This window comes from Harpia harpyja, chromosome 11 (genome assembly GCF_026419915.1).
Source record: "Harpia harpyja isolate bHarHar1 chromosome 11, bHarHar1 primary haplotype, whole genome shotgun sequence".
Classification (NCBI taxonomy): Eukaryota; Metazoa; Chordata; class Aves; order Accipitriformes; family Accipitridae; genus Harpia; species Harpia harpyja.
In genome coordinates, this window is record NC_068950.1 from 44,084,817 (window position 1) to 44,108,529 (window position 23,713).

Sequence of the window (23,713 nt, forward strand, 5' to 3'; positions counted from 1 at the left end):
GATTTAGCATAGTGACATTTATTTATTGTATTTTTGAATGTCTAGCCCATGTTTAATTGTATTTTGTAGATACCCAATGATCATCTGTTTCCTATTGAGCATTCTATTCTGCACAAGCTAAACGATACTCTGACGATGCACTCAGCATACTCTGTGCTCGCAGACTACAGGGCGAGAGGAACTCCTCATCCAGCACAGATCCAGCCTGAAAGGTGCATGGTTTCCTGTTCTGATAACCTTGTTCAGCTGTTAAAAATATACGGATGAGTATTCCTACGGGTTGAGAATAAATTGTCCTTAGTATCAGAGCTTCAGCTACTTGACAGACTACTTGTATTTAGCAAACATTGTGGTCTAGAAGCTTCTTATAATAGTCTACACTTCTGCATTTCATCCCATTATTCCTAGCAATGCTTTTATCTTCTACCATTCTAATGTGTTTTTTCCTTCTTGTATTAATAACTGGAAACAAATGTTGACAATCAGCATAACTATATTAGATGTAACATGCCTAAAAGATGACTGTTTTCTTATTTTAATCTTCCTTTATATGAATCTCACGGGGCCTTTTATGCTTGTTTTCTATTTTCTTTCAAACCTATCTAGTTTCTCCGTAGCACAGACTGTCATTTCAGGTGTCAGCATTGTGTTTGTTTTTCTATGCCTGGAGTATCCCTATCATACTAATTTTTACTGATAAACAAGGGAATTTCGAAGGTTTTAGACATATGATCTAAAGAATCCAATTTCATTTGAGTGTCCTGCTGTTCTTGCATCTCTTGGGCTAATGCATTTTCCTGTAGACAATTTATTTAGCTGAGGTTTTAATCAGCTGTAGCATCCATTTTTTGTTCCTGCTTTTACCCATCTGTACCTTCTGGAGAGCGTATGAATCGGCATTCAAGCTGAGGTGGAATATATTGACTTCACGTTTCTAATCTTGCATTTGATTTTTAGAAACATGGGGGACATCTTCATATCTTTAAATATTTTTAAGATACTGGCTAGCTTATTTAGCTTTTAAAACAATGTTTTTTTCATTCCACTGCAGTAATCCTTTCCTGAGCCGTTTGGGTTGGTTGGGTTGAGCCGTTTTGATTGGTGTGACATGTGTGAGCCTCCTGCTGCTATACTTGGATTTACATTATATGCAGAAGATTAATCTCCAGGTCATCAAGTTTAAGTCTTCTGAGGACAGACCAAGAGGAATTTTCTGTGCTGAATGTTTCTGAGTTGCTGTTTGTACAGAAAGTGCCTTACTGGCATCCAGATAGTGGTTCTCCTTACTCTTCACCTGTGTCTTTTGATTTGCAGCAGTCACAGTCATTGACTGTGAATGCCAGCCTGCACGGGGCACGGCTGTGTTGTTTTGTCCCTGGTGTCCCCATGGGAGGCGGTGACGTTGGTCTGCACTGCCGACGGAGAGCAGCAGGAGTCGAAGTGGCTCCTTGCTCCCGTGGGACTTCATCTCACGGCTTGAAGCATGGCTGGTGAATGTCACGGTTGGGTCTGAGGAGCACAGTTATCACTCAGGTTCATGCTTCGATACTTGGGGGGCTTGGATAATTTCAGGGTCTTAGAGACTGGAAGCAAGACCTATAGTCTGGATGTTCAGTGAGGAGTGGGTGCTAGGAGCTCTGTGTCCAGAGCTCTGTGTCCATAGGTTAGAGGAGACAGGCTGATGGCAGGGGGAAAGAGCTCTGTTATCTACATGACGTGCCACATTTACTTCTTTAATTTGGAAGCAGCACTGCTGCTGCTTCTCTAGCCTGAGAGAGCCTCTCCTGTGCAAAGTGTCAGTCCTGTTTTCCAGAAGAACCCCTCACCATGCCATCTGTCTGTCTGTCTGAGGAAGCAGCCTGTCATCAGCCAGGCAAAGGAGGTGTGTGGCTGCTGGGGCACCGAGCTCCCTGTCAGCTGGAAGGGCTGCGAGGTACCAGGCATGGAGCTATCTCGAGGCACAGGCAAAACAGGTAGCTGCCCGCAAGGGCAGTGGGAAGAGGGCAGCAGCTCGCCTGCTGTGCCCCCAGCTCAGGGGATGGAGAAGGATGCGCAAGAGTATCCCTCCCCAGTACACCCCCAGGCGAGCTTGGAGCGTGGAGGTGCAGGACAGTCCCTGCCACCAGCAGCAGGACGAAGCCCTGCTCTGCGCCATGTCCTGGAAGAGGAGAGGTTCTCGTATGGGCCGTACCAGAAGATGGAAGTGAGAAACACCCTTCTCCCTGCCATCAGCCCCAGCTCGCTGCCCTCGCCTCCACATCAGCCCCAGCAACGTTACTGCTCCCCGTCAGACCACTTGTGCTGCTGCGATGAAACGCAGGCTTTCCTTCACTGCCGAGGAGCTGTGAGCTGGCTCTGCAAGGCACCCTGAGAGACCCCAGGTACTCTGCTGCAACATCATTTTTAAGGCTACAGTAATTAATATACAAATTCTCCTGTAGCCAGGGTAAGTCCCAGAATGTGAGAGGCAGTGTTGCTCTGGGACATGTGCATCTGCAGGAGCATGTGTTTTGACAACTCCCATATGTTGCCACCTACATAAGGAAATGTAATTTCTGCCTGATCAGCCTTAATCCTTCCTCGGTGAGAACACTAATGTTTTGCAAGGCACTTTACTGTTGACCAAACTCCACCGCTTCATCCATCATCGTTCCAGATCTGTCATGTCATTTCTAGGGTCTGTAGATAGATTTACAGTATTGAAGTCTCTCCTGTTCCCGATGCACCAGCACCACATACGTTTTCCAGGAATGTTTAAGCCGCAGCGTGTTGGACAGGGGGCTCGGGAAGCTCTATTATGGGGAGGCTCTTTCGAGAGCAGGAAACCGTCCTCTGTGGAGTACCTGAGCAATACACGCTGTCTCTTCATCCATCCCCTTCTCCTGCACTGAAGGTTTCATTTGGCTGTCACCAAGAGATTATCCCAAAGTACAAATCAGATCCATGAGAAGAGATTAAATTTACTTTTTTTTTTAAGCTGAATTCATCCCAGGTTTTGTTTGTGGGTTTGTTTTTTTCTTTTTTATTGGCAGACTGGTATTGCAGGGCACCATGCTGTGATTGAAACAGTAGTGGACCGAATCCAGTAGTTAAACCAATTGCTGTTTAGGTTCATCTACTATTTTTAATTGGTCTTTTGTCCCTTAATAAGCTATCTGTTGTCCTGTGGATCATGCTGTTAAGTAGTGCAGTGTGTATACTTTGTTTCTGCATTCTCAAAATGTCTGTAGATAAAACAACCACAGTTAAAACAGCAGTCCCTGACAGAGCACCACTGGATTTTGGGGAGCTGAATTTTATGAGTTTTGGAAAGCAATTTGCTTTTCAATATAAGTAGCCCTTCGGTTAATGCATTAACTTTTAAGGGCTGAAAATATCGATGGAGTGTCCAGATGGAGTACAAGTGAAAATGGTTTCAATTTTCTTGTTGAAATAAGAACTGGAAATTTGGCCAGTCCAAAATTTGAGTTGCTGTGTGATTGTGGGCAGTTGATGATCTCTGGTAAAAATGAGGCTGAAAAACAGAAGGTTGCACCATAAACCACAATTCTTTGTTCTGCTTCCAACACAAATTAGCCAAACTGCTGCCTCATTTTGCTAGTCTTGTTTTCAGTGCCTGTTGGTATGCTTTTAATACAACACAGCATGAGAGGTAGCATGCAGTTTGCATGATGTATTTCATTTGTACGTTTTTTCTTTCGGAAGTTCATGGTCATCCCATAAATTGTTTTCTGAATTTTAGTAGTTTTTTCACTAATGGAATTAATACGTATTGCAGATGCAAATAATTCGTATCCGTATGACTTGGTTTAGTGAATGTTGTGATCAGGATTTATGGGCATTAAGTGTACCTAGTTTGTTGACCTCCAGCCAAAACCATGGAAAAAAGAGTTGGTGGAAGCTCACCTTGACATAACCATAATTAGCAGTTTCCACCAGGCCCTGGTGTAAGTTAGTTCACCGTACATGATGAGAAAGGAGAGGGAGAGGATGTGAGTACAGTATATTGGAGACTTCTGCCTTGTCTTGGCTGCTGACTGATACCCAGTGTAGAGGATTTCCTCTTTGTGGTGGAGTGACCATCCTGTTGTTGTTTTTCATGGCTGCCTTGGGACTGCAGTAATTGCAGATGCCAGTCAGGTGAGGAAAGACTTGGCTTGATGCAGCACTCTGCAGAACTGGCAGCTGTCTCTGCTGGGTGAAGCTGGTTGTGTGGAACACCCAGTGTCACCTCCTCTGGCCGAGGAAGAAGGGGAAACTCTGACGAATCCTGATGAGCCTCCGTTGCCCACCCCAAAGCGGTGGGGCATTCTGGAAACGGAGTCAGGAGAGATTTATTTATTTTTTATTTAAACATATTCATGGATGATTTTTTCCCTCTGAGAAACATGACTGTTCAGATGATTCACGGTTGCTTTCTTGTAGGAATTTCAGCACTACAGAATAAGCAATCACAATAGCATGTACTCATGTTGCAGCTTGTTTACTTGAGAAAATATTCATAACACAAATTGTAATTCATTAATCCGTATGCAGCTTCTCAACTACAATTGTTAAATTAATTTTAGAATATTTTTAGCCAATTTCATGGTTATGATCTGCGTGTCAGGTCTGTGTGTAGACATCACACTTGAAGAATACTTCCACTGAAAAGATTGCACTTCTGCTGAAAAGCTGAGCTGCTTTAATATTGAATTATTGATATTAGGCCAACAGAGTGGATAGATACTTTTGCCTACAGCACTAGAAGCATATTGTTTTGTGCATTGTAATCTGTTACAATAAAAATTTTCTTGTTCTTGCAATACATATCTCTGTTTGGCTGGCTGAGCAATATTTTTGCTTGTAACCTCTATGTCCAGAAAGGCAAATATAACATTAGAGAAGCCTGAGGAAACATCCTTGGAGCAAATCACTTGCATTTTCGCATGTTACTTCTATCAGATGTTAGAGAATGTTACTGTGAAAAAGTGTAGTAGACAGAAAGAAGCAAGGTAAGATATTCATCATGAAGGTGTTAGCTTTTGTGGTTGTTTTTAATCTATATATAGAATAGCAACAAAGCAAAGAGTTGTATTGCTAGTAATCATCCTAGTGGTCTGGAGATGGCTAAACGCAGTATTGTCGGAACGAAAATCAAGTTACAACTGATGCTTTTTTCAGGCTTTGAACACAATGCTTGACATCACTGTTCTGAGAAAATGAGGCGGTTATGAGATACTCTGCCCTACTGCAAGTAGTGACGTTACAGCTGCAGGATTGTGTCCAGTTCAGGGACCTCACTTCAAGAAGAAGAATTTGAGAGATTCTGAAAGAAAATGGCAGAAATAGCGAACATTGCCTATCGGGAAAGATTAAAAAATTGGTATTATTTACTCTAGAGGCAATTACTTTCTTTTAGTTACATAAAAAGTTTCAGGAGAAGGAAACTTCTTCCCATGTCTACTGCAGATAGGGCAAGAAATAATTAGCGAGTCCTGCAGCAAGGCAGTTTATCAGGCTATAGGCATTCAGAAAAGATTTGGTGGAAGGATGATGAACAACTGAACTCCATTGCTTGCGCAGGCTGTAAGGTCTTCAACCTGAATCTTTTGTTGAGTGAGGCTAGAAAACTTTGGATTTAGTTGAACCTAGTTTGGACTGTGGGAAGAGACCAGATGCCTTCTTGAAATCCCTCACAGGGATGTCTTTCTGCTCATAAAAGAGGTATGGTGGATATTCAAGGGAACTTCTGTGACAGCACTGAAAAAGATCTTCTGTGACAATGTAATATGTATAGTAAAATAACAGGAGTGAACATGAAAGAGCATTTATCTTAAAAAATATTACTCATTTATCTACTTAAAGTCCCTTTTTTATGCAGGCATGTAGGTGAGTACAAATCTCATTCTACTACATAAAAACAAGAGAAACGAGACATCTGATAACACTACTGCTGTGTAACGATGTTCTCCATTGTAAGTCATCGTACTAAACCTCCCACCTTTTGCCTATTTTGGTGTATGTTGGTACAAATGACTGCAAGGTATAAAGGCTGTATCTGCACTGAAAAGAAGCTGGCAAGGGTATGTAATGCAGTGAAAAAGGAGGATTATAGCATTCACATTACTGCTTTTATCAAAGCTCTTTTCCTTAAAAAATCTCTTTGTTTGATGCACTGCTGGTCTTGCAGTTACCCTGTGCAAAGTACAGTGGCTTCTTAGTAATTGTAATTAAAGTATATCCCTCCATACTCACTATGAAGGCATAAGTCACCTTACATATGTATCTGTTGTTTTGAACCATAGGTCAGAGTGGAAAATAATTGCTGGAAAGATTGATGATTGCAGTTACGTAAGACAGCGCAGGTCATGTATCCCATTTTAGTCGCCCCGACAGTCACACTCTGGTGGTGTTAAACGTGTCAGAGATGTTGCCAGGATAACCTTCCCATCCTCAATGTGACTGTTCCCCGGGCAGATTTATTGAGCTCCAGGGCACACCAGGCGAATCTCAAATCCTCCTGGTCTCTTCAGTGGGCTCCTTTTATTTGCTGGGTTTTTGTCCTCTTTTTACATAGAGGTGCAGCTGTGATCTCTTCTGCTTCCCTTCTCCAAATATTTGTCATCTGTACTGTTGGAAAAGCTAGGTTCCATTAGCAGCCCCTCAACGGTGTGCATCCCCTCTCCCTGATGAGACCAAAGTCCTCTCTCCAGAGGAGGGAGATGATCTGTGAAGTTTTATTTTAAGTGTAGATCCTTAATTAGAGAGGGGAAAAAAAAGGCATACTTGAATGAGACAGTGCAACATCTGCTGTGGACTAACAGTAGTGAAACTGTTACCAGCTTTTTAGGTTTTCCGTGAGAAAAAAAATATTCTTCTTCTGCAACAGGCAGAGGTACACAGGCTGACTTAGTTTGGTCTTTGAGGTCTGCCACCTTGATGACTACAGGAAGATCTATCATTGCTATAGCCAAGTTTTGTCCGTGTTAGCAAATAATGGTAATGGGAGGCTTGGTAAGAGCAAATCTGGAGAGGAAAACAGTGGGGAGGAACCAGTGTCCGCAGAGATTTGTTGTCAGGGTTTTACTTTGGGCTGGTTCCATAAGCTGAGTGCCCGTTAGAGGCTGGAGAGCCCTGGGTGCATCTGGGGTGCACCTTCCAGTTCAGTGTCGCCTGAGAAGCTCCAGTTTGTGTACCTCGAGGCTGCCCCAGATTGCAACCAAAATACCATTAACGAGAACAGCTGGGAGAGTTGCTTCCAAAGTCAGCTTCCAGTGTGAACAAGAGCAGGAGTACAGGGCATAAACGTGGTAACACCGATTGTTGGACATTGATCGTGGTCCCTTCTAGCAGGAAATACATTTCTCTTCTGCTTCAAGCAGTAGTGGTAGAAACCACGGCACCGGTTTCTGCAAGTGGGGTCAGTGAGTATCTGTGTGCCTTGCGTGGTGGTGTCCATCATCTGTATTTCTTCTTCCTTGCTTACAATTAACTTGAAGGTTTTTTGCATGATACAGAATGTGGAAACTAGTGTCGTGAATTGCCTTTATACTCACCTCAAGAATAATAACTGAAATAAAAATAAGGTGAGGTAGTCGGCTACAAATCCGCTACTACCTGGTTACTATGGCAGTTAATCAAGGGACCATGGAAATAATGCAGTCCGTATTTCGTGGCTGGTGCTGTAGCTCTCACCTTTAAATTGGGTCAGTAAGAATGAGGAGGAGCAGAGTCTGCTGGAAGCCTGTATACATTGAAGTGCTTGTCAGTGTATGTGTCTGTAGAAGGTGTATAGAGAGGAGGAAAAGCCACAGTGTCATGAGGCATGAAAGGGATGCTGCTGTTAATGTAGTGCATAGCATGTACCATTTTTAAACAAACAAACAAGATCCTCCCAAAGAGGAAATCTTCCTAATAGTCTTGTTAACCCTAAATTATATCCATGTTGTTTATGTAACAGGAACGAAATTTTTAAAAAAATCCATTGTAACTGTGTCTTGTCTAGCACTTTACTGAGAATGAAATTACTTTATTCAAATTATTTAAATGATGTCCTGTGAAATCCTGATTATTATTATTTAAATACACATTTTTGATTCGGTTGAGAAACTGACAAATGGTACAGCTCTCCCACAGGAGTTTTCACCTGTTTTCATTATTGGTGAATGATTTCAGTTATTGCCTGTATCCCCAAATCTCATTTGCATCTGACTGTAGAGATGAAAATACTGTTAAGAGTGCAGTGGCTGTTTCTATATAATCTCATTGAGAAGTTAAATAATACCCATTTATATTCTGCTTACCATCCATGCCAGAAGATAATTTTTTTCATTCTTTTTTTCACTGTTGTTGTTTCAGAGAATGTTGTAATTGGTTAGGGATGTACATAGGGCTGAAAGTCCAGCCCTCTGGTGTCAAAAAACAGGAGGATTTTCATGGGCAGGATTTGATTTCATAGTTGTCTTTCTTACTAAAGTATAAATCTTTGTATCGTTAATCTAATTCTTGGGTCTCTTCTTGTCTTACAGAACAAGAATAAAAGGCAGGTCTTTATGTTAGCCAGGAACACTTTATACAAGGTTAATTATAATTTTGCGGATAATCTCTTACTCTGATGCCAGCTGTTCTGGACAGAAGTGGATATACCTACCCAGGGTTTGAAATACAGCAACATTACATCCTCAATAAGCTTTTATTTTGTTTATAGTGCATCTTGCATGGCAATTGGCAGCCTGGATGAATGTAACCACTTAGGTACCAGCCTCAGTGGTGTATTTTTCGATTGTTTTATTTTTAATTTAGTAGGACTTGCACTGTGAACCCTAGTCAAGCCATCCTTCTTTTGTATCAGTGACACTTGTGTTCTACATATTTTATTATGAATGTTACATTCTGTCACTTGCTCTTACGTTAATAGCTGCTTTGCTTCACGTGACATGTTGTATGTCCGCTCACCTAGGATTTTGTTCAGTAAGATGAAGTCATGCAATTTTCACTACAAAAAATTAGATTTAATTTTTATTAATGAAGTATGTTATGGAAGTTACCTAACATTTTCAAGGATTAAAACAATGATTACTTCTTTTAGCTGTCAACATCTCTTCTTACAAGCCTCGAAATGTCATTTATATTATGGAGAATTGTAAGGATGTATAGTATAGTATAGGTGTCTAATTACAGGGCCACCTGAAGGAAGGGGCTGCCATGAGAGTGTACTTACTCTTGGCAATGCAGTGTTTGATGGGTGTGCTCTTAATAAAGAAGCCTTGCGGGGGGTTCAGGTCCCTGCAGTCAAGGGGAAGGGAAGCGCATCTCTCCAAAGGTGCCCCGTTATGTCATTAGCAGCTCCAGTGGTTTCCTTACGAACGTCAGGACAGCACAGGGGACAGGCTAACGAGCGTCAAGTAATCCATCTCCTCTGCAGTGGGTAGCACTTCAGTACAATTAACCTTCTTATTTCATGTTTGTGATGAGATGCCCTAATGAATTCATAAATGGAGTGAATTCTGTCCTGTTCCTGGGAGATACTGCTTTGCTCCAAAGAGTCATTGAGTGCTATCAAATTCCTGTCCCAGTAATGGGAACCCTTTCTGCTGTGGCCTGTCGTTATGTCTTTCCTGGTTGTGAATGGAGATCCTTATTTTTAAACAAATTATATGATTTTCAGATTGGCAAGATCCTGTCGTCTGCAGGATGTAGTAAAGTTTAATGCAAACAAATCAAGAACAGTAGCAAATGATTGCATATTTCTCTGGGTTAGCAATAATGAAGAACTAATTCTGGGTATTTATTTGTTTCGGAGAAGGAATTATGATTTTTTTCATTTTCATTGAAGTGGATTCTCTATTGGGAGCAATTCCTGAATGTCCATTTCTTCATTACACAATAATTCTTACCATAGGCATGGGGAGAATGCTTAAGACACCTAAAACCACATACACACAAAGAAGGATTTTTAGTGTTATTTGTAGTGCTTTAGAAGAGATAGCATTAGGATTTTTGACCTTTAAATATACACGTTTTGTGCCTTTTTGATATTTAAATTGAAACAGTATTCTTCCTTTTCACCTCCCTCAGGCTTTAGAATAGTTTTGTGAGACATGTAAATGAAAACTTGAATGGCTTTAAATTTTACATATCCTGATGAAGAAATTAAGGCTGCCATTGTGACTGTGAAGAGGGAATGTGGAAACCGTGATCACAACAGAGGCAGGCAGAGTTAAGGTCTGCAGCTGTAAATAAACCTGAGAAGCCTGAGGTACTTTGGGACAGTGAAAGTTTAGCAAGAAGTTACAAGGGAAAGGTACTGAAACTTGGCTAAAATAAGAAAGAGGATGAAGCAGGGTCAAATAAGCAGTGAGGGGCATGCTAAAAATTTGGATTCCTGTGCCTTTTCTGTGTTCTGTGGTTATACACACACTAATGAGGTGCCAGCACCCAGGTACTGCTAAGATGGAAATGGTGTAAGAAATAAAATACTGCTTTCTCTGTTGAGTTATCCCAAATATGGGTAGTGCATACAGAGAAAACATCCTTCGTGTTGGGGGACTGGAATCAGCAGAGGCTGATGAAGGAAAATAAATGCCTACCAATAAAATAATTCTTTTTTAAAAAAAGTATTTCTTCAGGTGGAAATTTCCATTCTGTCTTGCAGTTTGATGTGTCTCTGTGCTCGGACTTCCAAGGCACTTTGTGAAATGCCAGAAGTTATTCAAACAGTGAAAGCAGCAGGAGTTACTCCTCTTTAACCATCAGAAATCAGTAGATTGTGTCTTGTGGTAAGACTTAAAGTCTAATAGCATTAATTTCTGGCAGGTATTTTCCTTGCATAGGATCTGATTCTGCTGGAATCTTACAACATGTTTTTGTAGTGACTGTTAAGGTTTAGAGTGAGGAATGTGGATGCTGTAGCAACGTTAGGGTGTTTTGTCTTCAATGAATCTGACTTTTCTTGGGTTTTTTTCAGTAGACAGTCTTACTGACTGCATACACTGATTTACTGATAAAGAAAACATGAGGGGAAATTAAGAAAGAAAAAAGTTATTAAAAAGTCTTGGAAAACTTTCAAGTCAGTATACCTGTGTGTTTCATTAATCATATTTGCAGGTGGGAACAAAGCCCAGCAGCATTGCAGCAATGACCAGGCGAGCCAGTCTTGCTGTTATTGGAACCTGCTCCCTCCAGCGAGGCTGTCCTTGCCCACTTTGCACCCGTAATTCAGTGGGACTCAAAGGATCTCTTAATGTACTTCAAATGTGTCAAGTTCTGTTGGCTGTCTGAAACTTTGAAAGGCAAGCAGATTTTAACAGAAATTGAGGGGTTTTTCTTTGGCCTGTTTTTCTGTGGGCGATCATGCCAAAGAATGAGCATCTTTAAACGCTAACATGTGCCAGGCATTCAGCTGATGGATTAAAAAACAAATAAAGGGGGGAAAGGGCAAAAACTGGCAGAAGACAAACTGGTGTGGGTTTTTGCCCTTTTCAAACTTATTTGAAAAATAATTGGGTTTAACTCTGTTGATACTGTGTCAGAGGGGGTGGCCAGACTGACTGAAGTATATTCAGTCACAAGTCATTCGCCATCGATCTGCCAGTTTTCTGCACTGACATTTAATGGCTGTCAGTTGCTCATCATGTTAAGAATAGTGGTGGAGGGAAAAATGGTAGTCTGATAATGGGAAAGCAACCGTTATGTCAAGAAAATGTTTGAAATTCTGCAATTTAATTATTGCCTTCTACCATGAAAGACACAGGTGGGAGTCATTAACTCAAAAATAACCCCCCAAAAACAACCCACCCCAAACCAACCTCTTCTTCAATTCTGATTTGAAAACAGATAATAGTGAAATTACACTAGTATTCAGTAATGTTAAAAATGAGAAAATTGCATAATAAGAAAAAGATTGACCACAGTAATCTTCTTCTCAGGAAGGACCAACAGGTAACAGAAAAGGGGTTATCTTTTGAAATTCAAATGAAGATTTAAAATTGCATACAAGAGTCGAGATACAAGCAAATATATAGTGGAAAAAAAAATACTGTGAAGCCCAGCTGATGAGATTTCTGCCTGAATAAGGTTCACTTATCTGTACTTGAAATCCCTTATTTGGTTCTTAAGCTCGGTAGTGTTTTGGCGAGATGAAAAATTAGTTGCTTTGTATTTGTAAATGGGGAAAAATAGTATGTAGGACAGGCTTAAATTACACCTCTCAGGAAAAAAGGTTCAAAGACCTCTCCTAGAGCTTACAGAGACTACTGAGTGTCCATACAGCCGGGAATATTGCTTGCTTGTTCTTTGTTGCATGAAATAGGGACTTTGAAAAATTACAGAATAATAAGCACAGCTCGGAGTCAGCTAAGGAGCCTTCGCAAGTGCTGACTAACTTTTTTAATAAACAAACACCATTAAAATATAATGAGGAAATGAGGGTTGTGTACCAGTACATCCTGTTGTCAAATACCGCTGTACTGAGCAGCAGCACTTGGCGCAAATTGACCTTCGATTCCTGCCTATGCCATTAAAACAACAGCCAGCTGCAGACCCCTCGTACTTCTCGTAGCATCCCTCCGAGCCGCCTTGGATGCGGGCGTTCGCCCCCCGGGCAGGGAGGGGGTCAGCCCCACATGGCGTGGGGAGGGGAAGGGAGGTGGCGGTGGCTCAGCTGTTCCCAGCGAGCTGTTATATCAGCGGGGAGAGGCGAGAGCGATGCTTTATGCAGCATTGTTGTAACCATGACACTAAGGACGTCATCCCGTGAAAATAGCAGTTGGAACATTTGTGGAACAAAGCTGAAGCGGCTCCGCTTTTCCGTGCGAGGGTCCTTAACAGAGCGATACCATATGCATACTGTTCATTTACATATAGATTAACTATCCACTCTCAGCTACTTTCTGGCTTTTTAAGAACATGCTAAGAATTAAGATTGGAATTGCAAACCAATCCACAGGCTCGAGGAATCATTCTAGTTTTCAGAAAGGGGATTCTTTTACTTGCCAAGAAAGACTGTGCATTACAGGCATGAGCCGGCTCCTCCGAGCGCTGCCCAGTACTTGCAGAGGGGTGGTGGGAGAGGAGGGTGGTGGGATGGGGAGCAGGCACGTTTCTTCTCAGCATTGCTTTGAGTGGCAACTCTGCTGATTCAACCACCTTCCACTTAATAAAACTGATGAAAGCCAGAGCTGGCTGTGCTGTAATGTAGAAGTATTAGTGTGCTGGAAGTGCTATTAAAGTGATTTTTATGGCCGTGTTGAACCCAGAGCGAACCTGTAAATAAAAACACTGGGGGAGGGAGGGCAGCAGATGTAAAAACAGCCTAAAGGTAAAAGAAAGGGATGAAGTAATGCCAGTGAAGAGGGAAACGTTGAGGGAAAGGACAAAAGGGATGGAGGCTGGAGGAGGAGCGAGGAAGGAGGGAGACAAAGCAGGGCAGGGGGTCAGCGGGGCTGACGTCAAGCGCTGGCACCGCCGCAGCTGCCTGCACCGGGCTCGGGCGCTGCCGGCCTGATGTACCTCCTCTTTCCCCATCGTGTCAATGTTTTATACTGCAGCAGGTTTTTCTGTACGGTTTTGTGCCTAAAAGCTGGGAAGGGGGTAGAGACACGAAGCTCCGAAAGAGCATCCCGAAGGCATGGTCCTCTCTGAGTTACGCCGCGCAAGGGAGACGCGTGTGAAATCCCTCTGCTCGTGAGAAAGCGGGGCATCGCGCTCTGCGGGTGCTGCCGTCGCCTGTCAAGGCAGAGCAGGGCTGAAGGCGCGTTCCCTCTCTTCTTCCCTGGCCACCTCCATGCCACGGGCATGGGTTTTTCCACCTGGGAGAATCTAGCAGAGAGTACGGAGATTGCACCTGAGGGCTTTCATGCGTGTCAGTGTGCTGGTGTGTTAGAGTTTGTCACAAGAACACTCACAGTTGAATTTTTGGGGGTGTTTTTTTTTGTTTATACCAAGACCTGTCAGTTCCAATTCAGTTTCCCCCGGAGTGGTGTGAAAAAAGAATGGGATTATAAGGGAATCATCACATTTGTAATGCTAGAAAAGTAAATCCTTCTTTGTTTGTAGCGGAGTTGTTCGACAGGAGGTCATATGCAACAAGGCATGAAGAAAAAAAAAGTAAATAATTACAAGGGAATCCCAGGTGTGCTTCCAGGCTGACACTACCTTCCTGGAGATTTGCAGGATCTGTAGCCCTCTTGCAAGGGATGGTCTTTTTCCCATGAAAATTGAAAGTTTACTGATAATTAACAAAATCAATGAACAGGAAGATTAACTGCTATTTTGGACATTTGACCTCCTTTTCAAAAAGAATGAGTTGTTTATGTTCATAGATAAATATTATTAATAGAGCTCTTTTCTGCTTTAAATAAATTGTCAGTAAAGTTGATGTTAAGCATTTTTGTCTCTAGCATTAAAAATGAGCTACAAGTTTTGAATAATTTTCAGACTTTTTTTGTACTACTCAGAGAAGTAGAGGAAAAATTTACTTGACTTCAGGGAATCAGTTCAGCAGAAATGCTAGAGAAATTAAGATTTCTTTTAATTCCTGTGGGCTTTTCAAGTCTAGAAACTGGATATCACTTTCGTATTAAATGTTCAGGGTCATGTAATGACTTGCCTGCTCCCTTTTAAGCTAAAGGTGCATTTTCTTCCACTGAACGTGTGTTGAGAAAGTCCAATAAATCATAAAGGAGTTACATACCGTGTTCCATGAGGCTCCTGCGAATGTGATCCTCCCAGCTGAAAGAAGCATTTGGGTAAATTTTTCCCAGTGCACTTGAGGGCTTCCATATTGTCTCCAATAGTTCAAAGTCCCTCTTGCTGCCTCTTCATTGAGTGATAGGTCTGACTCATCTTCATCTTTAGCTTACTCATACTTAATATTGAAACATTCTTCAAAGGAAGGAGGTCTAGAAAAACTTTTCACTCCTGGCAACACCCACAACAAAGGCTTGAGTCAATATATTCAACACAAAATAATTGACATAAAAGGAATGAAAATTTTATTTGGCAAAAGACATTTCAACCTGAGAAGAAAGGTAAATCCCTTAACTAACAGCACAACCAAGACAGCATTGCCAAAAACAATCGATCATCTGCATCAAAGGCACTGCCAGTGCTGCTCTTCTGTGTCCTCAGATCAAAGTTTCCTCTATCCATAAATTATCTTCACTAGAGTTCGTTGATGAGGTTTTCATCAACTCCCTTGCACTCTACAAAATCCTGAAGGTGATTTTCGGGGTGAACCGCAGGGAGGAAGGAGGAGGAGAAGACAGGAGGAATGAGCTCACTGAGCAACTTTCTGAAGAGCAAAATAAGTGGCTGCTACATTGATTCTCTTCTGTGGGCTGGCCTAATGCATCCTGGCATTTGTATTCTGTTTTATTGACCAAAGCGATTACTTCCAGTCCTGTTGCAACCTGGTAGGAGACTGTTAGAGTAAGAAACATCCTTGGTGCAACTTGAAGGTGTTTGAGGTTCTTGCGTTGAGCCACGGGACATAAAATGGCAGAAGTGCCTTGATGGCTGCTTGGTCATCAGCACGGGAAGCAAGTCCAAACCTCAAGAGTTTTCGGAGCTGCCAACATTGTCTAGCCATATCTCGATTAGATACAGTATTTAATAAAGATAGTAGTTCTTCGTATTTAGCCTTTAGGTAAGCATCTTGGGTTGGAAGCTTCTCTTATTTTCTATCAATGTTGTATATTTTCAGTCTAGGTTTTCAGCTAGGACAAACTCTTCACTAAAATACAACGTATATTTTAGGATGTTGAGCATTTCCCGTGACTTCAGGCATGGCAGCAAAGTCAGTAACCTTCACCTTACTCTACACCATGCACTATTATGCACTATCGTGCTGTCCATTTTCACACAAAGGCTGATTTTCCAGTGGGGTAAGAAAAGTATTTATTACTATTATGTATGCACGTACAGCTGTATGCTCTTTGTCATCAGTTCTTAAATTACGTTTTCACTGCTGCATGGCTGTCAGTATGTTACATGTATTTGGCCATATTTCTCCTCATATTTCTGGTGTCTACAGCTTTAAAAATGAGCTATACTTATTCAAATTATTTCCCAATGACACGTTGAAGTGCGATTTGTACTACTCCATCTGCTACCTGAGGAGGAGGAAGAGAAATGCACTTTAATAATGAGAACTTCAAGAAGACAAGCATATGCAGTTCAGAATTTGGTTGGGTTATTTTTTTTTTTTAATAGTTTCAGGCTATCAAAGTGGGGCAGAAAGCATTATAGTTCTCAGTGAAAATGCATGGGGAACATCTCTCTAATTGAACCTGAACAAGATAATGTTAATATAAAACAGGGCGTACTGAAACAGCTTGCCGAGGTAGATTCTCCATCATTGAAGTGGAGTTTTACAGGAGTTCTTTCTAAATCAACAATTTAAGATTAAAAACCCATACAATTTCTTAGCTGGCTTTTTAAGTGTAACATGATTGTATAAATTTGTAAAAATGGAACAACTGGGGGCTTCCAGCACGGTTACAAAACTATCACACTGTGCTATTTTTATTGCATTTCGAAGTGGAGTGAAGCATACAGCTATACCGAGTATTTTTTTTGTTACAGAACAGACGCATTAGGTATTTGCCATTTGTAGCTGTAGTTCTTCCCTGGCTTCTACCCTTCAAAAAAAGTCCCCTTTGGATGGCAGGTCGCACACAGCAAAGTTGCATCTCTGACCCCCCTGTGCTGTCTCTTCTCCCTTCTGGAGCGGGGTCCTGATTCTTCTCATCAAAGAAATAGTGCTTTCCACCTAAAAGTTTCCAGGTTTTTGCTTCCCTTTTCTGGATGTCATGCAGAAACTTCTGAGTTTCTTTAAAGGTTTTAAAATTAACTTTTATTTAAAAATAAATAATGCAGAAGAGTTAATTTTAATTGAGATTTTAAGAATTCAGAATGAAAGAATTTAATTTTAGAATTAAATACGAGCGAAGGATACCTGCATGTTTGTTTAGCCCTATAGCACAGAGGGATCTATTAAACATTTAAGGGACGATTTTGCTGTCATTAAAGTCAATGGCAGAAGTCCCTTTGACATCAGTGGAAGCAGGATCAGGCCTTTAGCGGGGTAAAATATGACTCCTTTAGTGCACTATCCATTCCAAATATAGGAAATACCACAGTGGTATTGCCACGGTATTTAATGGTGCTTTTTATATATTTAACCTGTTCAAACATTTATTTTTACGGATTCACGCACTCTCTGTATTCTGACTCATAGGCACTAAAAGAACTAAACTTCAATATTTTATTCTAATTCCTAGAGTATTTAAATGACTTTTGAAAAGAGCTTTGCCATAAATAATTCAAGTACTAGAATATACTTGGTTAAATACAGATTTTGTGTTTTCATAATATATGTGAAATATGGGGTTTTATTGCTTTTATATATTTAGCATTTTTACAAACTCCCTACATTTATGGAAGAGTTTCTAATTGCCAGCCATGGGCCTTGGGAGTTTCCTTCTTTGTGCCTGTGTGATGAAGAGTTCTTTCCCAAAGAAGTCATTAGAGTTATAGGCTAGTAAGCAGGTAGGTACTCTTTTAATATAAGTGTGTATATACGTGTATATAAAAACATATATGTGTGTGTATATACGTATATGCATATAAATACGTGTGTATATATATAACATATAAAATACTGAACTGGCAAACAACTCAAATATTTCCACCCTGCCCCACAACCTGGTTGCAACTGTTTCAGAAAAATGGCTCTCAATCACAGAAGCAATTGAGAAAACAAATGGTGTGCCATTTTTAGTATATTGTCTCAAGAGAAGGGCTCATAAAATGTGCATGAAGCTAGTCACAAAAATGGCTTACAGTTTTCCTTCTGCCCACATTTTTTTTGGTCCAAATGCTGTGTTCTGCACATTGCAGGAAGAGTTCAAAAAGGTCAGCCCTTGCAGCAGGCTACACCGTAACGCGGCACTGGCTGATGTATTGGACTTGGCAGCTCCTTGTCTTCAGGGGTTCCTTGGTAACTTCATTGCTGAAGTAGGTGACCTGTTGTTAAAGTAGAATTAGCCTTTTGTGTGCCTTCAGGATTTTCCCCCTCAAGTTGCCCTTGCCTTTGCATTTTTACAGATTAGCTATTGATTTAAAACATTCGTCATCATTTTGAAGTGATGTAAAATGCAAAGCAACTGTCTCCCTGCTTGACGCATCAGGTCAAACGTATCCTTGGACCTACCTTGGACCAGCACTTGGAGAGGTGCCACCGAGGGCTCGTTTGCCTCATAGAGATCTATTCTTGACTTTCTTCTAGCGTGCTTTAGTCAGAGATAGCCAGCCCATGATTTGTGCGTGGTTTGTGGTTCAGAGGGGACGCGGATGCTGCCTGAGTGCTCCCTCCTGTCCCCCTGCGCTCTGGCTGACAACTGAGAGCTGCTGCTGCCACCCGGGATGCCACCAGATAATCCCTGGTGTGAGCTCAGGCTAGCGTAGGGTTTAAACCTCTGGGTTAGTTTGGGGAATTTTGTGTAATGTAGAATATTACATAAACAAATAGATCCTTTCTACTTTTCTTCCCGCCACGTACACTTTGGTTTTTCTTTTGTCCATGATTAAAAAAAAAAAATACTAAAATGCACTTTTTGGCTCAGGTTTCTGTGCCATCCTTCCCTAACGGCGATGGGCTGAGCTCTTTACAGAGCCGTTGGCATTGTGAATGCAGATGAGCCAACGCACGCTAACAAACATAAACTTTAGCTGGTGGCTGCTTTATATTCCAGTTTTGCTTGTTTAAATGTAGCAGACCTGATGCACAGCTAAAGCAGTGAGGTCAGCTGAATGCCACATCTTCCACTTTTCTGGATGTTTTAACCGGAAAATAAATTTGACCAGTTAAAACAGGTAGAGAGGGATCCGGCCAACCTGGAGTTTCAGAGCTGCTGCGTTTCTATGGCAGAGGTTTGTGAAGCAAGCAGTCACACAGTTCACAGTGCCATGGGAACAGCACTTGTATAATGCTTTTTAATCCACTGTAATCAAGTACATAATCAACATAATTAATTTCTATACTGTTGCTCTCCTTGGTTCACATGGAAAGCTATCAGAAATTGCTAAATTGGTCCTAATTCAGGGGAGTATTTTCCTTAAGTATTCTAGGTAATTTCCTTTTTAGCTAGCTGCTAATTGCTAATCTTTATATTGATGAAATTTGTTTTACCTGATGTTACCTTTACCCTCCTGCTTTGATTTGCCTATGTGGAAACACTACTTTGGGAGTGATGTCTCTTTCTTTGCAAAAATTTAAACCCGGAGAATAATTTTGCTCAAGATCTAACTTTTCATGGCTATGTTGGAAGGCCTTTTCACTGTTAACTGGAGCTCAAATACTGACCCGTGCGAAGCATGAAGTTTGCATTGTCGCTTCATTTTATTGTTTGTTTTAGTTGAATGATAATGAACATTTAAATGATGATTTCTAGGAAGTTAATGACTAAGATAAAGGACTCGGGGCTGTTCTCTGCAGTGCCTCATGAGTGATACCCAGCATTTCTGCACGTCGCCTGGATGATCAGGTTGGATGTGGGTCCAGCGTGGAAATAAAACCCTCCTCCCCCCGCTCTCTGTGATTATTTATTTTGTCACTAATGGTTCATTCTTTGCCATTCCTTTTCTCCCTGATGTTCTGGACTGGCACCGCCTCGTTCTTGTCCCTGTCAACGTCAGCAGGGTGCCAGGATAAGAAAGGAGCGCTGAAGGGTAGCAGCGATGCTCACAGCCTTGTGCTATTCCTTCACGCCATGGGAAATCAGCCCCAAAGGCTCTCTAGTTTATTTTTCTCAGTTTGCTGAACTTGGCTGCACAGGATTGAGCCCAGTACTGGGCAGAACCAACTTTGCATCCTCATCCTCAGATTCCCAATGAAACTTCCATCTAAACTGAACTCCAGCTGGGTTAATTAAGCACAAATTTTAAAGTTATTTTCATCAAGACAAAGGAGTGTGTTCTGCTGTCACTGTTGCAGACACAGTCTGTGTTTCTCAAGTTGTTTTGTTTTTGCTTTTATACATTCCTTTTATACTGAAAAGGGGGATTATTATAGTTGCAATTACCATGGAAACAATTACCATAAAGTATTGATCGACCAAGATAGATTAGTAAGCACAAAAGGATAGAGGTTGTCTCTATGGAAACATGGACATTTAGAGCTTTTTTTTTTTCCTTAAGAAAATAACTAGTTTCTTTCCCTTAAACAAGTTTATAGTCCAGTTTAAAATCACTTTGTAGTTTTAATTAAAATTGCTTGTGTAATCCACACTGGTTTTTAATATCATTCATTTGCTTTTTATCTTGAGAAAATCTCTGAAATAGACCTTTTTTTAAAAAAAAAGGACTTGCCTCATTTGCACAGCATTTTTTCATATTAAAAAGTAGCTGAAATGTATCATTAATTGTTCATGAAAAACAGGTCAACAGAATAGGCCATTTGCTTCTGAAAGTTAGCATTTAGTAGGGTTTTGTGTTAATGGATTAACAAAGGAATAACTAACCTGTTATTATTTTGAGTGGCACAGGGAGTTCAGCATTCAGTAATGCATTGTAGCATTAGCTGTTGGTTATTCCAGCTCCTGCTGTTGGATCCAGGTGAGCATTTGTATCCAGTTCACATACAAAATGGAATTCAAATACTTCATCACTCAGAAGCACACCCTCCTCTTTTTCTAGCAGAAGTTGATCGTATTCCTCCCGGTGGCTGTCGTGACTTGAGTTCCTTGTGTTTTGGGTTTGGCACCAAAGTGAGTCTGAATGTTTTTGCCATGCGGTCACTCCTGTCAAGTACTCTTTTGTTTAGTAAGAGCTGAAGTTGGATGACTCCTTCTAATATAAAATATATAGTTACTCATCTTGAGAATATGCAGCGCTTAAGTAGCTGGAGGTTTTTTTAGTCACTTCTTGAATTCCTCTAGTGAAATGAAATGAGAATGGGGTCTTTCACTGTTTCGTAAACGGTTTTAATGCTCAAACCTCTAACGGCAATATTTAGTTCTTCAAGCAAAGAGCAGTTTCATTAAGCTGTATTCTGTGTATCTTTAACTGCTTGTCTTTTCTTTTTAAATTTTATTGTAAGTCAGTTTTTGCCAGTGCTGGAACTTTCTGGCACGTTCTGTTGGGAGATGGTCACTCCCATGCAGGTTTACCTTTCCGGTGCCTTTGGTGAAGGTGTGGGTTTGGTAGCAGCTCATCCAGGATCGTTTACATAAGCCTTCTCTCCTAATCTGGAGCTTGGTTTGTGGAAATAGGTCTTAGCACTGTGGAGATGGGTTTTTAAAATGGTGGCAAAGGAAGACAAAAAGGAGAAGAACTTGAAGGGTGATCTGATAAACAAGCAAATTACGTAATTTTATTCTTTGTTGGTCCCCCCCCCCGCCCCCAGTGCTGAGAAAACCACCTTCTTTTCCTTTCCCCTATGGGGAAAGCAGCCCTGAATGCAGAGATCAGTATTGCTGTTGCTAAACTTGTTGATACAATAGTCGTAGTCTCTGCTCTTTAATAAATGGAATATAAAGCTTATTGTTTGCCTGCGTTCTCCTCTTTGTTGTAGTACATACTGCTTAATGCAGTCGGAGAGGTGCCCACCAGCGTCCACAATCACTCAGTTGCTCCATCTCTTTGCTAACTGGAGAGGACTGTTGTGTTTTAATGGGTATTTTTTTACTTGACTGTACATAAAACATTCAATGAGCAAATCTGTTCTTTTGGGATGTGAATTGCCTGGTCCACTGAAAGGGCTGGAGAAGTGTCATTGTAACTGGAAATGTGTCAGCGTCCTCTGAGGGACGCGTCTTTCGTTGCGCACAGAGGGAACGTGTTTTCATCGAGGCAGCTCTGATTTACGTGGTCAGGAGTTCTTGAGCCTAACGGGCACGGCATGAAGCTAGAGCCTCATCAGGGTATTAACTGACAGCTGATCCCAAACAACAGTGGAGCAGCGTGCTATGCAGGGATCATTCTTCCTAAGTGCTCACTCAAGTTCTAGCGGACAGATAATGAGATTTAATGTAAACCGTGTGCTAAAGAGAGAAAATACGGAAGTCCTGATTACTGTAATGTCCTGCCGTTTTCACCTTCCCAAGTGCAAAACTGTTTTGCTCAGACTGTCCCAGATAAGGAGGAGGTAGAAGAGGCTGACCGGCCATAAAGGTGGGCAGGGGTGGCTCCGTGATCCCGCTGCTGGGGAGGTTGGTTTTGCTCAAGTTGCACCTTCTGTTATCACCAATTAGTACAAGTTTCTCAGAGCTGGGTTTTTCTTTAACAGTAAGTTTGTACCACACCAGAAAACAATGACAGCTTGCTCCACAGATTGAACGAAACAACACCACTATTTGGGCTTGCTGTGCATTAGCGCAATCCTGCAAAGGGTGCAGGGCTTATCATTTATCTATTCCACCGTGCTGCTTTCTCATAAGTACTATACTCATTCATAAAATATAAGAAAAGGGGTTATATCTAAAGATGGTAATCCAATATAAACATTTTTTTCTGTGTACTATGAGCTATAATTTAAAAAATGTCATGCTATGCTTATACATAGCTGAGCCTTCATTACAAATGATGTAATTAAAGGCATAAGATATTTAGTTCTGTGTCAGATTTTTTACAAATTGCTGGTTTCAGTAGCGCAGGTGGTTTGTGATGTTTCTTGCCATAAGTTGCTTGAATTTATTTTTCCAGTTGTTTGTGTAGGTTTACAAATTCAACAGCCATATGTAATATTTATGCCTTTTCAGGGGAAGTTAAGATTTTAAGCTTTATAATAAAAATGTAAATCTATATATAGCACCTTTCTTCGTGAGAAATTCCATGTGTCATCTAGATATGAATTACTGAAATTTCATGGCAATCTAAAAATATTTAGCATGAAACACAGAGAAGGGGCAAATGCAGAAAAAAAAAAAAGAGAAATAGGCAGGCTTCTGCTGGATAACAAGGTTCAGCAGTAGAGCAAATACTGTGTATGAGAAACGTAAAAAGGTACAGTCTCATTACATTTGAAAAAGAGGGCTACATTTTACTTAAAGATATTCACCTGACTTCTCTGTTTGCTAGTCTCAAAATAAGTAGGATGAAAACGATCTCTTACCCAGTCGACAAATGGAGAGGAGAGCTGAACCCCGTCGCACGAGGCAGGGGTGTCTCTGCCGCAGCCCCCTCTTCCCCACGGCTGCCTCCCACCCCAAACCTGCCCTCCAGTATGGATTGTATAATGCACCAGTGCTAGACTGGGAGTGTTGGACTGTCAGATAAGGAAAGGCTCATCCAATTTCTGCATATTCTGCATAACACTTTGCCGCTAGTGATTATTATTACAAGTTAAGCGCAAAAAATCCTTTCTGCTATTAGATTTTCCTGGTCTTTGTCCTGGATTGCGTCGCTTAGACTTTTGAAAACTTTTATAATTTTAGACTTAAAAAAAAGTAAAATAAAAAAATCCAGACATCCTAAAGGTTCTTCTTGGTCATGGAAAATATTTTTCAGTATATACAATGGCTGTCAAAATCACGTTGACAAATTACTGTAACATGGACGTTATGCTGTTGACAGAAACATGCTTAAGAATTTAAAGAATTACTATTGAATGCTAATTAGGTTTTGATTAAATGAATTCTGTGGACAATACTTTCTGTTTCCTGGGGGAAAATGTGCACGGATTATACCAGCACTGCTAAATATTTGAAAGTTTATTTCTGTTTTAAAATTT

General features: G+C 41.0%; 1 protein-coding gene and 1 long non-coding RNA gene across 4 annotated transcripts in view; one reads left to right on the forward strand and one right to left on the reverse strand.

Moving 5' to 3' along the window:
- Positions 1-23,713, forward strand: part of PDE4B (phosphodiesterase 4B) — a 221,099-nt gene that overhangs the window by 67,856 nt on the left and 129,530 nt on the right. The gene's annotated exons all lie outside the window — the stretch shown is intronic.
- Positions 15,202-18,354, reverse strand: LOC128147668 (uncharacterized). The gene is made up of 3 exons (XR_008237064.1): positions 18,197-18,354; positions 17,827-18,009; positions 15,202-16,094 (listed from the first exon to the last, which is right to left on the reverse strand). It is a non-coding gene; the product is annotated as an uncharacterized LOC128147668 (long non-coding RNA).